A 13,663-nucleotide genomic window follows, 5' to 3' on the forward strand; every position below is an offset into this window, starting at 1 on the left:
GAGGAAACAAGGCCTGTCCATGTGTCCCTCACCCAGGATTGGGTTAATGAGTGACCAGGTTAGGGAATTTCCAGGCTTGTTCCTGTTTCTGTGAATAACTGTGACCTGAAGTACCTGGCCCTGTGCACTGAACAGTGGGGAGGAGAAATGGGTGTCCCCAACACCACCTTGGGCACTCAGGACAGTGCTCCTGGGAGGGAGCCTCCTGGCAGGCCCCGCGTGGGCAGGTGCAGGTGGCTGGAAAAGACAGTGCAGCAGGCTCGCTGGGACAAGGCCAGCACCTGAGGTGCTGAGGGAGGAGCAGAGGCCAGAGTCCTGTCATCTGCTGGCCTCACTGTGTGGTCGGCGTCTTTAGCCGATGTCTCAGAGGCATCTGTCTGCATCTCACCACCAGCACCACTGCCCCAGAATCCAAGCCCTCCCCATGTCTCCCTCACTGCAGTGGCTCCTCACCGGGCTCCCTACCACCACCCCTGCCCCTGCAGTCCCCTCTCCTCACAGCAGCCAGAGGGAGCTTAGAACACATGAATCACATGAGGTCACCCTTTTGCTCAGAGCCCTCCAAAGATTCCCAGCCATGGAAAGGCCAACGCCCTCCCCATGGCTCTAAGGCCTGCACCATCGGCTGCCCGCTCCATGCTCACCTCCAGCCTCATTCCATAGTCCTGGCCCCATGCTTCCCTCCCTTCTGCCACCCTGGCCTCTTTGTCTCTGCCATTCCTTGAGGGCAGGCATGGTCCTCAGGACCTGTCCCCTCGCTCTCTGCTCTGCCCAGTGCTCTGCTCCCACAAAGCCACGTGCTCCCAGCTGTCCCACAGCCGGCTCCCTCACCCCCTTTGGATCTGCTGCCTGTTGCCTCACCTAAGTGCAGCCATCTCTGACAGCCCCATTTTATACAGCAAGCCCTTCTCCCGCCGTCACCCAGTCTCCTAACATGCTCGTTTTTGGCCATCTTATACTAAGAAAAATATTAAATTTTTCTTATTTTTTTATTGCTGATCTCCCTTCCTAGAATGCAAGTCAGGGGTTTCTCTATGCATGTGACTGCTGTCCCAGCCCTTAGAACAGTGGCACTAAGATAGGGTAGTTGGTTAATAAATATTGGTTGGGTTAATGATAACAATAGCTTGAATTTATTAAATACTTACTAAGTACCAGACATTGTTCTAAACATTTTTCATGTGTCATCTCATTTCATTTTTGCGTAATTTTGCAAGGTAAGTTCTGATATCCCCATATCCGGATAAGGCAACAGAGGCATAGAGCCCTAATGGTACTAGCTGGTTTGCGTTGGAGCCAGGTTAATCCAGATGGTCTGACTCCAGAGACTGAATTCTTAGCAACTCTCAAGTGAATGAATAAATGAAAAAAAAAAAGAATAAGAGTAATTATTTATTTCTACCCAGACCAGAAACAATAAAATTTGGAGTCAGATACACCTACGTTAAAATTCCAGATTTTCTATGTACTGGAATACATAAATTGGATAAGTTTCTTAGCTTCTCTAAGTCTCAGGGTCCTTACAGGCAGAAGGGGGAAAATCTGTTTTTATTATATTCTATTATAAACGTATTATTTTTTCAATTAGGTCATTCTTGATCCATTACTGCCCTCTAGTGGTCAGGTAAAATAACAGCATAACTGCAATGTTGAATACAAAATCCCCAAATGGTGTAGCCCCAAAGTCAGTAGTTTCTATAAACAAAACAGCCCATCCCTCTTAAGTCTCCGGATCCTATTAGTCTTCAGGAACTAAATGAAAGATCAGGCTTCCACAAAGGGAACTAGGAAGCTGAGCCCATGTGGGTCCCTGTAGTACAGAAAGACTCAAGGAAATGATCCTGATGAAAAAGAAGTAAACCACCCCCTCCGCCCCACCCCGTACACACAAATAAAGGAACAAAAGATAACAGCCCCAGTAGGTTTTACAGCTGAGCTTTCCAGAGACCTCTAACGAGCATATTCTCACTATGTGATGATTCATTTGATGTGTCAACTTGACGCGGCCATGGGGTGCTAAGATATTTGGTCAAACATTATTCTGGGTGTTTCTGTGAGGGTGTTTTTAGATGAGATTCACATTTGACTCGGTGCACTGAGTAAAGCGGAGTGCCCTCCCTAGTGCGGTGGCCCTCATCCAGCCAGCTGAAGGCCTGAGTAGAGCCAAAGGCCAGCCCTCCCTCAAGGTAAGAGGGAGCTCCTCTCGCCTGACCTTGTGAACTGGGACATGGGTCTTTTCTACCCTTTAGGCTCGAATGGAAACATTGGTTCTTCTTGGGTCTCGAGCCTACAGGCCTTCAGACTGGAACTACACATCGGCTCTCCTGGATCTCCATGATTACCGATAAACCTCCATCATCACACAAGCCAGTTCCTCATAATAAATAAATAAACAAATCCTATTTTCTGTTTCTCTGGAGAACACTAACTAATACACCTGATTTTATATAAAGTGTTTTAGCGTATGGAAAAAAGGGAAAGCTTCCTAACTCATTTTATAATACTAGTAGGACCTTGACATCAAACCTCCCAAGGGCAATTAGAGGTAAGAAAATTCTAGAACAAGCTTAGTTATGATTACAGATACAAACATCCTTAATAATAAAACAGAGATGAGAATCCACATGATATATAAACACAGAAACAAATATGTAGTAGAGTTTAGTAAAAAACAGAAGGATAGTTTAACATCACGGAACAAATTCTTGTATTCTGAACCTCAATACATTAAAAGATAGAAATATATAATCACTTTAATAAGTGAAAATAATTTGGCGAAAGTAAACACTCATTTTTTAAAAATCTTAGCAAGTTAGGGTTAGTAAGGTAATACATTAACCTAATAAAGGATATTTACCAAATTCATATTTAAGGGTGAAACTCTAGCATTCCCATAAAAGTCAAGAATAAGAGTGTTCTCTATTCACAATTTTACTGACATTTCTAGCTAATGTAATAAAATAATATAAAGAAATAAGAAGTTTAAAAACTAGAGTTAACACCATCCTTATATGCATAATTTCTTTTCTACCTAGAAAATATTAATAAAAGAATCTACATGCAAAGTATTAGAACTAATGAGTATTTAGCAGGATTGCTGAATACAATATCATCCTACACAAATTGATAGCATTCTTATTAATTGCTTATTGGATTAGCAACAAGAAACAAGAAAATATAATCAAAAGGTTATCATTTCCATCACTTGAGCTGGGAGGTCAAGAAGTGATCCATGTTAATGCCACTCTACTCCAACCTAGGTGACAGAGTGAGACCCCATCTCAACAACAACAAAAAAAGATATTTCCAATTACAACAAAAATATAAGGCACCTAGGAATATATAGAACAAAAAGTTGATAAACATTTTTTCAGAAAACTATAAAATACTTTTTAATGTAAAGAAATACAAACACCGTACAACCCAGCAATCATGCTCTTTAGTATTTACCTAAATGAGCTAAAAACTTATGTTCACACAAAAACCTATTCATGAATGATTACAAGAGCTTTATTCATAATTGCCAAAACTTAGCAACAACCAAGGTAACATTTGGGGCTGGGCATGGTGGCTCACACCTCTAATCTGAGCACTTTGGAAGGCTGAGGCGGGAAGATTGCTTGAGCCAGGAGTTCAAAACCAGCCTGAGCAAGACTGTGTCACTACAAAAAATACACAAATGAGCCGGGCATGGTGGCACACGCCTGTAGTCCCAGGTGCTCAGGAGGCTGAGGCAGGAGGATCACTTGAGCCCAGGCATTGGAGGTTGCAGTGAGCTATGATGATGCTACTGCACCTTAGCTGGGTGACAGAGCAAGATTCTGTCTCAAAAAAATATATATATATAACCTTTGGTAGGTGACTGGATAAACTGTGGTACATCCAGCCAATGGAATATTATTCGGCTCTAAAAAGAAATAAGCTATCAAGTCATTAAAAGCCATGGAGGAAACTAAATAAATATTACTAAGTGATAGAAGCCAATCTGAAAAGGCTACATATTGCATGATTCCAACTATATGACATTCTGGAAAACACAAAACTATGGAGACAGTAAAAATATTTGTGGTTGCCATGGTCAGAGGGAGAGATGAACAGGAAGAGCTCAGAGGATTTTTAGGGCCTTGAAACTGCTTGATACTATAAGGGTGGATGTATGTCATTGTACATTTGTCAAAATCCACAAAATGTACAAAACCAAGGGTGAACTCTAATGTAAACCATGGACTTTGGATGATAATGCCAGGTCATTGTCAGTTCATTGACTGTAACAAATGTACCACGCTGGTGGGGGATGTGCCCCCTGGTGTGGGAAATGAGGGATGTGGTTAGTGGGAGCTGTGCGTGTGTGGGGGTAGTTGGGGGATATGGGAACTTTGTACTTCCCACTCAACTTTGTACTTCCCACTCAAACCGTACTGAAAAATTAAGAAAGATCTAAACAAATGGAAATATGTAATTGTTCATGGATGCAAATATTCAATATAGTAATATTCCAGTTAACTTGTAAATAAATCCATAATTTCAAAACTATTCTACTTAAAAAAACCGATCAGGGTTTATCATGGAACTAAACAAACTGATTCCAAATCCATACAGAAGCATAAAGGTCTAAGAATAGTCAAGAGAATACCAAAAGGAAAGGAAAGGAAGGAAGGAAGAAAGGAGGAAATGAGGGAAAGGAAAAGAAAAAATAAAAATAAAGGAAATGACAATGCAAATTAAAACTGCACAACCATTAGGTATGTAAAAGTCAAAATGTCTGATAATAACAAGTGTTGGTAAGGACTTGTGGAAATTTATAAGCTGCTGATAGGAGTGTAATTGATGCAACCACTTACAGGGCAATTTGACAATATCCTGAAAAGCTGTATTCCCTCCAACTCAGCAGTTATATCACCCTAGAGAAATTCTCCCCATGTGTCCCAGCAGACATTGTCAAGGCATGGAAGTACTGCTAGGAGAGAAAAAAATGGATCAACTGTAATGTCTACCAGTAGAAAAATAAATAATGTCATGTTCTTCCAATAAAAGAAGATTGAGGCCAGGTGCAGAGGCTCAGACCTGTAATCTCAGCCCTTCGGGAGGCCGAGGCTGCAGGATTGCCTGAGGCCTGGAGTTTGAGATCAGCCTGAGCAACAGAGCAAGACCCCACCTCTACAAAATTCTTTTTAAAAAATTAGCCTGGTATGGTGGCATGTGCCTGTAATCCTAGCTACTCAGGAGACTGAACCAGGGGGATCACACTTAAACCTGGGAATTGGAAGCTGCAGTGAGCTGTGATCACGCCACTGCAACCCCAGTCTGGACGACACACCCTGTCTCAAAAACAAAACAAAACACAAACAGACAATTGAGCCATTAAAATAAATGAACCAGATCTATATGTAGCAATATAATATGAGTAAATAAATAAACAAGTTGCAGTAATATATCTATAGGAAAATATTTTTAAATCACATTTGTAAAAATTATTGAAATAAAATTCACATAATAATCCCCTCACACCCATTAAGATGGCCACTAATGAAAGAACAGGAAATAACAAGTGTTGGTGAAGAGGCAGAGTAACTAGAACCCTTACGCCCTGGGTTCCAACTACTTGAGCACTGGGTTGGTTGGTGGGAATGAGAAATGGTACAGCCACTATGGAAAACAGTATGGAGGGTCCTCAAAAAATTAAAAATAGAATTACCAACCAGCCTGAGCAAGAATGAGACCCTGTCTCTTCTGAAAAAAATAAAAAATAAAAGAAAACCCATTAGCCGGGCAACTAAAAATAGAAAAAATTAGCCAAGGGTTTGGTGGCATGCACCTGTAGTCCCAGCTGCTTGGGAGGCTGAGACAGGAGAATCACTTGAGCCCAGGAGTTGGAGGTTGCTGTGAACTAGGCTGACGCCACGGCACTCTAGCCCAGGCAACAGTGCAAGAATCTGTCCCCCCCAAAAAATAAATAGAATTACCATATGATCCAGTAATATCGTTTCTGAGTATATGTCCAAAAGAATTCAAAGCAGGGTCTCAAAGAGATATTTGCACACCCATGTTCAGCACAGCATTATTCGCAATAGCCAAGGGGCAGAAGTATCCCAAAAATGTCCATTGACAGATGAGAGGATAAAGAAAATGTTGTCTTTACAATGGAATATTATGCAACCTTAAACAAGGAAGGAATTCTTGTCACATACTACAATACGGATGAACCTCAAGGACATTATGCTAAGTGGAATAAGCCAGTCACAAAAGAACAAATACCGTATGATTCCACGCATATGAAGTGTCTAAACCAGTCAAAATCATAGAAACAGAAAGTGGAAAGGTGGCTGCTAAGGGTAGTGGGTGGGAGAATTATTAGGTATAGAGTTTCAGTTTTGCAGGATGAAAAAGTTCTAGAGATTGGTTGCACAGCAATTTAAATATACTTAACACTGCTGAACTGTGCACTTAAAATGGTTCAGATGCTAAACTTGATGTTATGAGTCTTTTCCCATAATAAAAAAATGTACATAAAATTCATCATTTTAACTATTTTAAAGTATACAATTCAGTGGTTTTTAATATATTCACAGTTTTGTAACCATCGCCCCTATCTAATTCCAGAACATTTTTATCACTCCAAAAAGAAGCCATTAATAAGCCACTTGTATTCTCCTCTTCCTCCCTGGTAATCACTGACCTACTTTCTGTCTCTATGGATTTGTGTATTCTGTGTAAATGGAGTCATGTTATATGTAGTCTTTTGTGTCTGGCTTCTGTCACTCATAATGTTTTCAAGGCTGATTCATGTTGGCGTGGATTGGCATTTAATTTCTTTTTATTGCTCAATAATATTTCATCGCATGGATATACCACATCTTGTTTATCCATTCGTCGTCAGCTGATGAACATTTAGGTCACTTCTGCTTTTTAGCTATTAAGCATAATGCAGCCATGAGCACACTGTCTATTTTGCTCATGGAGACAGATTGTAAGGATACACATGAGATTAATAATAACAACTGCACCTGGGAAAGAAAGAAAGGGAGAGGAATTAGATCGGACAGAGGAGCAAAGGGGACTTCAGCTTTATCTGTGACGTTCTATCTATTTTATATAAAAATATATCTGAAGCATTCAGCAGCCATCCTAGAGTACACATGGGTATTTATTATGCGGGTCTCTGGGCTTTCCATATTTAAAAATTTCTTAATTAAAACAATGTCCATTTTGGACCTCAACTTCCTATAGCAAAGGTCTGGCGCCAGGGGGCTGTGGTATCCAGGGTAAGCAAACACTGTTGTGTGGGATAGCCCAGGAGGAAGAGGCCAAGCCATGAAGAGGGGGAGCTGCTAGAGGCCCTTAGAAAGCTGAGGCAGAAGCCCCTGAGCCCACCTGCATGGCTCTCCTGGGACCCCCAGAAAGAGGGTCCAGACCTGATCTCCATGACCCCTGGTAGCAGAGCCAGGACCAGGTCCAGGTTGGCAGAGACAGTCTGCGACCCTGTCCACGTCTCCTCCTCAGCACGCTCCAGAAGGAGGCATCACCCATCTCCACCCCTGCCGGCCGTCTGCTCAGGACCAGCTACGTAATTTGTGAAGCCAGGTGCAAAACGACAGTGCTGGACCCCTCATTCCAAGGCTGGTGCTGAGGCAATTCCTAACTCCACTGGGGCAGCCACAAGCTGGGTGGTGTCAGCGTTCAAGGGATGGATGCAGGAGCCATGAGGTCAAGTCACTGGGTTCCTTCGTTTGTTCCGGCATTCATTCATTCAAATGAGTGCTCAGTATGTGTCTGGCACTGTGCTCGGCACTGGGCATACAATGGTGAGCAAGATATGGTCCAACTTCAAGAAGCTTACATTCTAATGGGGGCTTAGATGTAATCACAGACACACAAAACAGATGTCACAAACTGCAGCAAGTGCTATGAAGGGAAAGTGGAGGGCCTGTGAGACATTAACAACAGGGGCCCCTGATCACTCGCCCCAGAGAGTGACACTGGGTGGAGATCTGAGAGCGGTTATCTTAGCAAGAGATGGGGAAAGTGGCGGGGGCGGGGGGTGAGGTTGGGGAGAACATTCCTGGCGGATGAACATGTGACTTCTTCAAGGACCTGCAAGGCCAGTGTAGCTAGAGCAGGGAGGGAGGGACAGAGAGCCCCAGAAGAGACTGAAGAGGGTCCTAATTTCCTGAGCCTCATTACAGCACCCCCTTCATGGGACTCCACTTATACTATTATTTCCCTAATATTTCTTTACATTGTATCCTTCTAACATTCATGAAATCAAATGACTGGCATACCACTTATATTTTTCTAATCCACAGCTGAAATTAAAAAATGATCCTCCATGTCCCACCTAAAATTATCCCCTGTGCCACCTCAGTTTGGAAAACCCTATTGCCAGCTTCCACCTTAAGCACCCGGAGAAGCCTCTGACAGGATTTCAGCTGAGTGAGGCTGGTGACATGGTCTCATTTGCATTTTTGAAAAATGACTCTGGTTGCCACGTGCAGAGTGGATGCAGGGGCACAGGAGGAGGTGGGTAAGGAGGCTGTTGCAGACATCGGGAAGAGCCATGGGGGTCTGATTTGGGTGGCCAGGCGGATGAGGGAGCCAGCCTTTCCCACCAGTGTCCACCCATCAAAACCAAAATCTTCTTTCTTTTATATCCCCGTGTTGATTCAAGGGCTTTCCAGATAAGTGGGTTCTTGTGTGATCCTCCCATCTCAGTATCAGCCCCAGGGCAACCAGGATTCAGGACAGTGTGTCCAGTGCCCCTCACGAGAGCCGGACTCACTGAACTAGTTCAGGCCAACCACAGGACTTCTGGGTCATATCCAGTCACACCCTGTGGTCCCTAATCCAGCAACAACAGCTTCTGCAGGCTGACCACTGCAAGCATTTCAGGAACTGAGTGGGTTGTGTGATTTCTTTTTCTTTCTTTCTTTCTCTTTCTTTCTTTCTTTTTTTTATTGACAGAGTCTTGCTCTGTTGCCTAGGCTAGAGTGCCATGGCGTCAGCATAGCTCATAGCAACCTCAAACTCCTGGGCTCAAGCAATCCTTCTGCTTCAGCCTCCCGAGTAGCTGGGACTACAGGCATGCGCCACCATGCCCGGCTAATTTTTTCTATATATTTTTAGTTGCCCAGATAATTTATTTCTATTTTTAGTAGAAAGGGGGGTCTCGCTCTTGCTCAGGCTGGTCTCGAACTCCTGAGCTCAAATGATCCACCCTCCTCGGCCTCCCAGAGTGCTAGGATTACAGGCATGAGCCACCATGCCTGGCCTTCCCTCCCTCCTTCCTTCCTTCCTTCCTTCCTTCCTTCCTTCCTTCCTTCCTTCCTTCCTTCCTTCCTTCCTTCCTTCCTTCCTCCCTCCCTTTCTCTCTCTCTCTCTCTCTCTCTCTCTCTCTCTCTTTCTTTCTTTCTTTCCTTTCGTACTACTACTTAAGGCTATATGATTCCTATCACTCTATCACCCATATGCCGATGACTACTAAATCATATGGCCCAAAGTCCACACCTTACCCAATGGACTACCCTGCATCCATTCCTCCTCACCTGTGCTTCCCAGCCTGCCTCGCTGCAAACCTTCTACCATCAGTAAGCCTTGATCCCTCTGACCCTGCCTCCCCGAGGACCTCTGTCTGTCACTCTCCCAAGCTCTGCTGGCAACGGCCATTCTCCGTCGTCGCTGCTTCTAAACCATTACTCCTTCACCATCCTGAAAAACAACTCTGCTTTTAAGACTTTTGCAAGACTGCCTGCCCTCTCTTCCCCCAGTTCATGAGCTACATGATGGAGGAGTGGGGACCAGGGATGCTCCACAGTGCCCGCCCTGTGCTCCATACCTGCATGCAACATGAACAAGACTGACGGCCTGGCACTGCCTGTCGGTGCGGGGTTGGGGGCGAGGCAGTCCTAGGATGGCCACCCAAGGAAGGGAAGGAAGGCTTTCAAGAGCAGGTGTTCTGAGCTGAAGGTTTCAAAAAGGCTGGAGCTCTGCTGGAAGTTGGCGGGAGGCGCCATGGATGAGGAGGGAGAGGAAAGCAGAGGCAGGATGTGTTGGGAAGCCTTTGTTAGGACATTAAAGTTTACTCTGAATGCAATGGAGAGTTACCGAAGGGATTAAGCAGGGGGGTGGCAGGACTGGATCTGCATTTTATAAATATAACTCTGGCTGTGGTGGGAGAATGGGAGGGGGTGGGAGGAGACCAGACTGAGAGACTGCTGGAGTGGAAGAATGGGGGTGGGTCTGAGGATCCTACGAGGTAGGTGCAGGATCTGTGCGCTGGTGGTGGGCAGATGGGGGGATGGAGTGAGAAGAGAAACAGGGCAATGACCAGGTTCTTCTGGTCTGGGCAAATGGGTGGATGGGGAGGGCCAATGAGCACCTGCTGGATGCTAGGAACTGGGGACACAGGCACAAACAGGACCTGCCAGGCCTCTCCCCGCAAAGAGCTTATGCTCCAAATAAATGAATAGGTGATAGATTTCCATACACTCTGGAATGGTAATAAGCAGAGCACCATGACAGAGGGTGACAGAGACACCTACTAGGTGGCCTCTCTTGAGGAGGAGACACTTGAGCTGAGACCTGGAGCATGAGAGAGGCTCCAGCCAGGGAAGCTGAGTCCTGGAACGAGGACACAGCCGGTGCAAAGGTCCTGCATGGCCAAAGGGCCGGAGTAGCTGGAGTGTGTCGTAAGCCAGGCAGGAGTCTTCAAGAAGAGTCTGGAGACTGACCAGGAACTGCAGGCAAGAACTCCGAGTGTCATTCTCAGGGCCCAGAGGAAGTGCCTGCAGTATTTGGTGCACTGGGCCAGGGACACAGGAGGAGGAGCAGGGAGAGCCCCTCGGTTCAGCCTGGGGCTTTGTGAATTTAAGGTGGCCTGTGGAGCATGGTGGAGCTCAAGAGAGTGGGCCTAGACTGTGGATGCAGATGCAGGAGTCATTGCATGGATGACAATCAAATCCAGGTGAACAGAGGCAATGACCTAGGGAGAGTAGAGAGAGTAGCACTGTCTGTAGAGCCGGGTGTAAACCTTAGCCTGCATTGGAATCACCTGGAGGGATTGTTAAAACACTGACTGCTGTGCCCCCACCCCCAGAGTTTTGTTTCTTTTCTTTTTTTTTCTAGATACAAGGTCTAGCTCTGTTGCCCAGGCTAGAGTGCAGTGTTGTGAGCACAGTTCACTGCAACCTCGACCTTCTGGGCTCAAGTGCTTCAGCCCCCAAGTAGGTGGGATGACTGGCTCACACTGCTACCCTTGGCTAACTTTTAAAAATATTATTATTATTTGTAGAGATGGGGTCTCGCTATGTTGCCCAGGCTGATCAATTCAGCCTCCTGGGCTCAATCAATCCTCCCACCTGGGCCTCCCAAAGCACTGGGATTATAGGTGTGAGTCACCACACCTGGCCTAAAATTTACACTGTGTGTCCCTGGGAGGGCTCGAACCCCTGGAGTTTCTGATTCAGCAGGTCCCGGGTTAAGGCCTGAGAATTTCATTTCTAACAAAGCCCCAGATGATTGTGATGGCGGGCACTGGTCCACAGACCACAGGTTAAGAACCATCGTTATCACATAAGGAGTGAGGAGAGCCCAGGACTTAACAATAAGAAACAGGAATGTGTAGAGGACGCATAGAGAAAGAGCAGCTCGTGCAGAAGTTGCGGAGAAGGGGCAACTGGAGAGATGAAAGGAAGTTGTGTGGTATTGTGATGAATAGCTGTCCCCCGACTAGGCTGTCTGGTCTCCGCAGTATCCCCAGCACCTAGTGCAGAGCCTGGACGAGGAGGCGCTGACGTCCGCTAACTGGAGAAGTGAGTGAACTCGCAGAAGCCAAGGCAGGAAGCGTTTCAGGGAGGAGCAGCCATTTGACCCTTTGACACGGTTTGAGCAAATAGGTGTGAACTGAGCCCCCCCTGCCTACTTCAGCCCCTGTCATTCTCAGCACGCCAATTTTTCCAGAAAACTAATGTCAGCCACCAAAAGCTGCCTCAGCTTTCTAGAATCCTCCTCCCATCCTTTGTTCCTTTCCTCTCCTCCTGGGGAGGGACGATGGAGGGCAACACACTGCGCTGTCCCGGCCTGATGCCTCCACCAGGACCCCAGATCCCACCCACTCCTCACTCCTTGGGGGCTCTGCCTCCTGATTCTTCACGCTCTCTGGGCTCTTCCGATCTCCCCTCTCTTCCCTTAAACCGGCTGGTCTCCTTCAGCAACGGACACCCTCCAGTCACCGCCATCCTGACTCCCAGGATGGCTTTACCACTGCCACTGTTGCCACCTCCTGGATACTCCTCTGTCCCCCTCACTGGCCCTCAGTGTGGCGTTCCCCGGGGTTCAGGGTTCCACCTTCTCCCCTCCACTTCTTCCAGCATGCAGACCACTACTCATTCAGCCAAGATTTCTGGAGCGACTGCCCCATGCCACACGTTGCGTTAGGCAGTGGGAACACACGGTGGGGAAGCCCCCCTGGCTCAGTGCGGTTTACAGACTAGCAAGACGGATGTGCTAGAATTGACACAGAACGACATAGGCAGTGAAGGAAAGTGGCTGAGCAAAGCGGTGCCGCTGCCGCCTGAGACAGGATTGTCAAGAAAAGCCTCTGTGGGGAGGTGGTATTGAAGGGTCGGTCACCTACAGAGGGAGAATGAGCCAGGCAGGGAAGACCTGGGAGACCAGCCTTCCAAGCAGATACAAAGCCCTGAATGGAAAGTGTTCAGGCACAGAATAGTGACAGTATGGCTGGAGCATTGTAAACAAGGCGTAACGAGGAATGAGACAGGAGAGACAGGCATCAGCTTGCACAGGGACTGGTCTGGATGTTCTTTTAAGAGGAACAAGAGACCTTGAAGGGTTTTAAACAGGGGAAATTATTTTTAAACGTCTACTCCAGCTGCTAAATGAAAAGTGGATTGGAAAGCAACAGAAGCTGAAGCAGGCAGCCAGGAAGGAAGCTGTTGCAATTGTCCAGGTGAGAGATATAGGCCTGCAGCCTCTCTAATACCTGGCCTGGACACTCAGCTTTTTTTCCCCCCACCGAGACAGGGTCTTGCTCTGTCACCCGGGTTAGAGTGCAGTGGCATCATCGTAGCTCACTGCAACCTCAAGCTCCTGGCCTCAAGCGATCCTCCCACCTCCCAAAATGCTAGGATTCCGGGTGTGAGCCACCACAATCACCTGGATACTCAGATTTATTTATTTTTTTTTAAACAGAGCCTTGCTCTGTTGCCCAGACTAGAGTGTCACCATGGCATCAGCCTCGCTGACAGTAACCTCAAACTCCTGGGCTCAAGTAATCCTCCTGCTTCAGCCTCCCAAGTAGCTGGGACTACAGGCAAGCACCACCATGCCCAGCTAATTTTTTCTATTTTTAGTAGAGATGGGCGGTGGGTCTTACTCTTGCTCAGGCTGATCTCGAACTCCTGACCTCAAGCGATCTTCCCGCCTCAGCCTCCCAGAGTGCTAGGATTATACATGTGAGCCACCGTGCCTGGCCTTGATACCCAGCTTTTCACTGCACATCCTCTCTCCCTCCCGAACCCCCACCTTCCACAGAGCCCACATCTTTTCACTACCATCCCCCCCGTACCCTAACTGGAAACCTGGGGTGTCTTTTTCTCCCTCACGCTCCACTGCACTCAATCACTGACTCCTATTTACTCTACTTCCTGCA

Source organism: Lemur catta, chromosome 3, assembly GCF_020740605.2.
Source record: "Lemur catta isolate mLemCat1 chromosome 3, mLemCat1.pri, whole genome shotgun sequence".
Taxonomy (NCBI): domain Eukaryota; kingdom Metazoa; phylum Chordata; class Mammalia; order Primates; family Lemuridae; genus Lemur; species Lemur catta.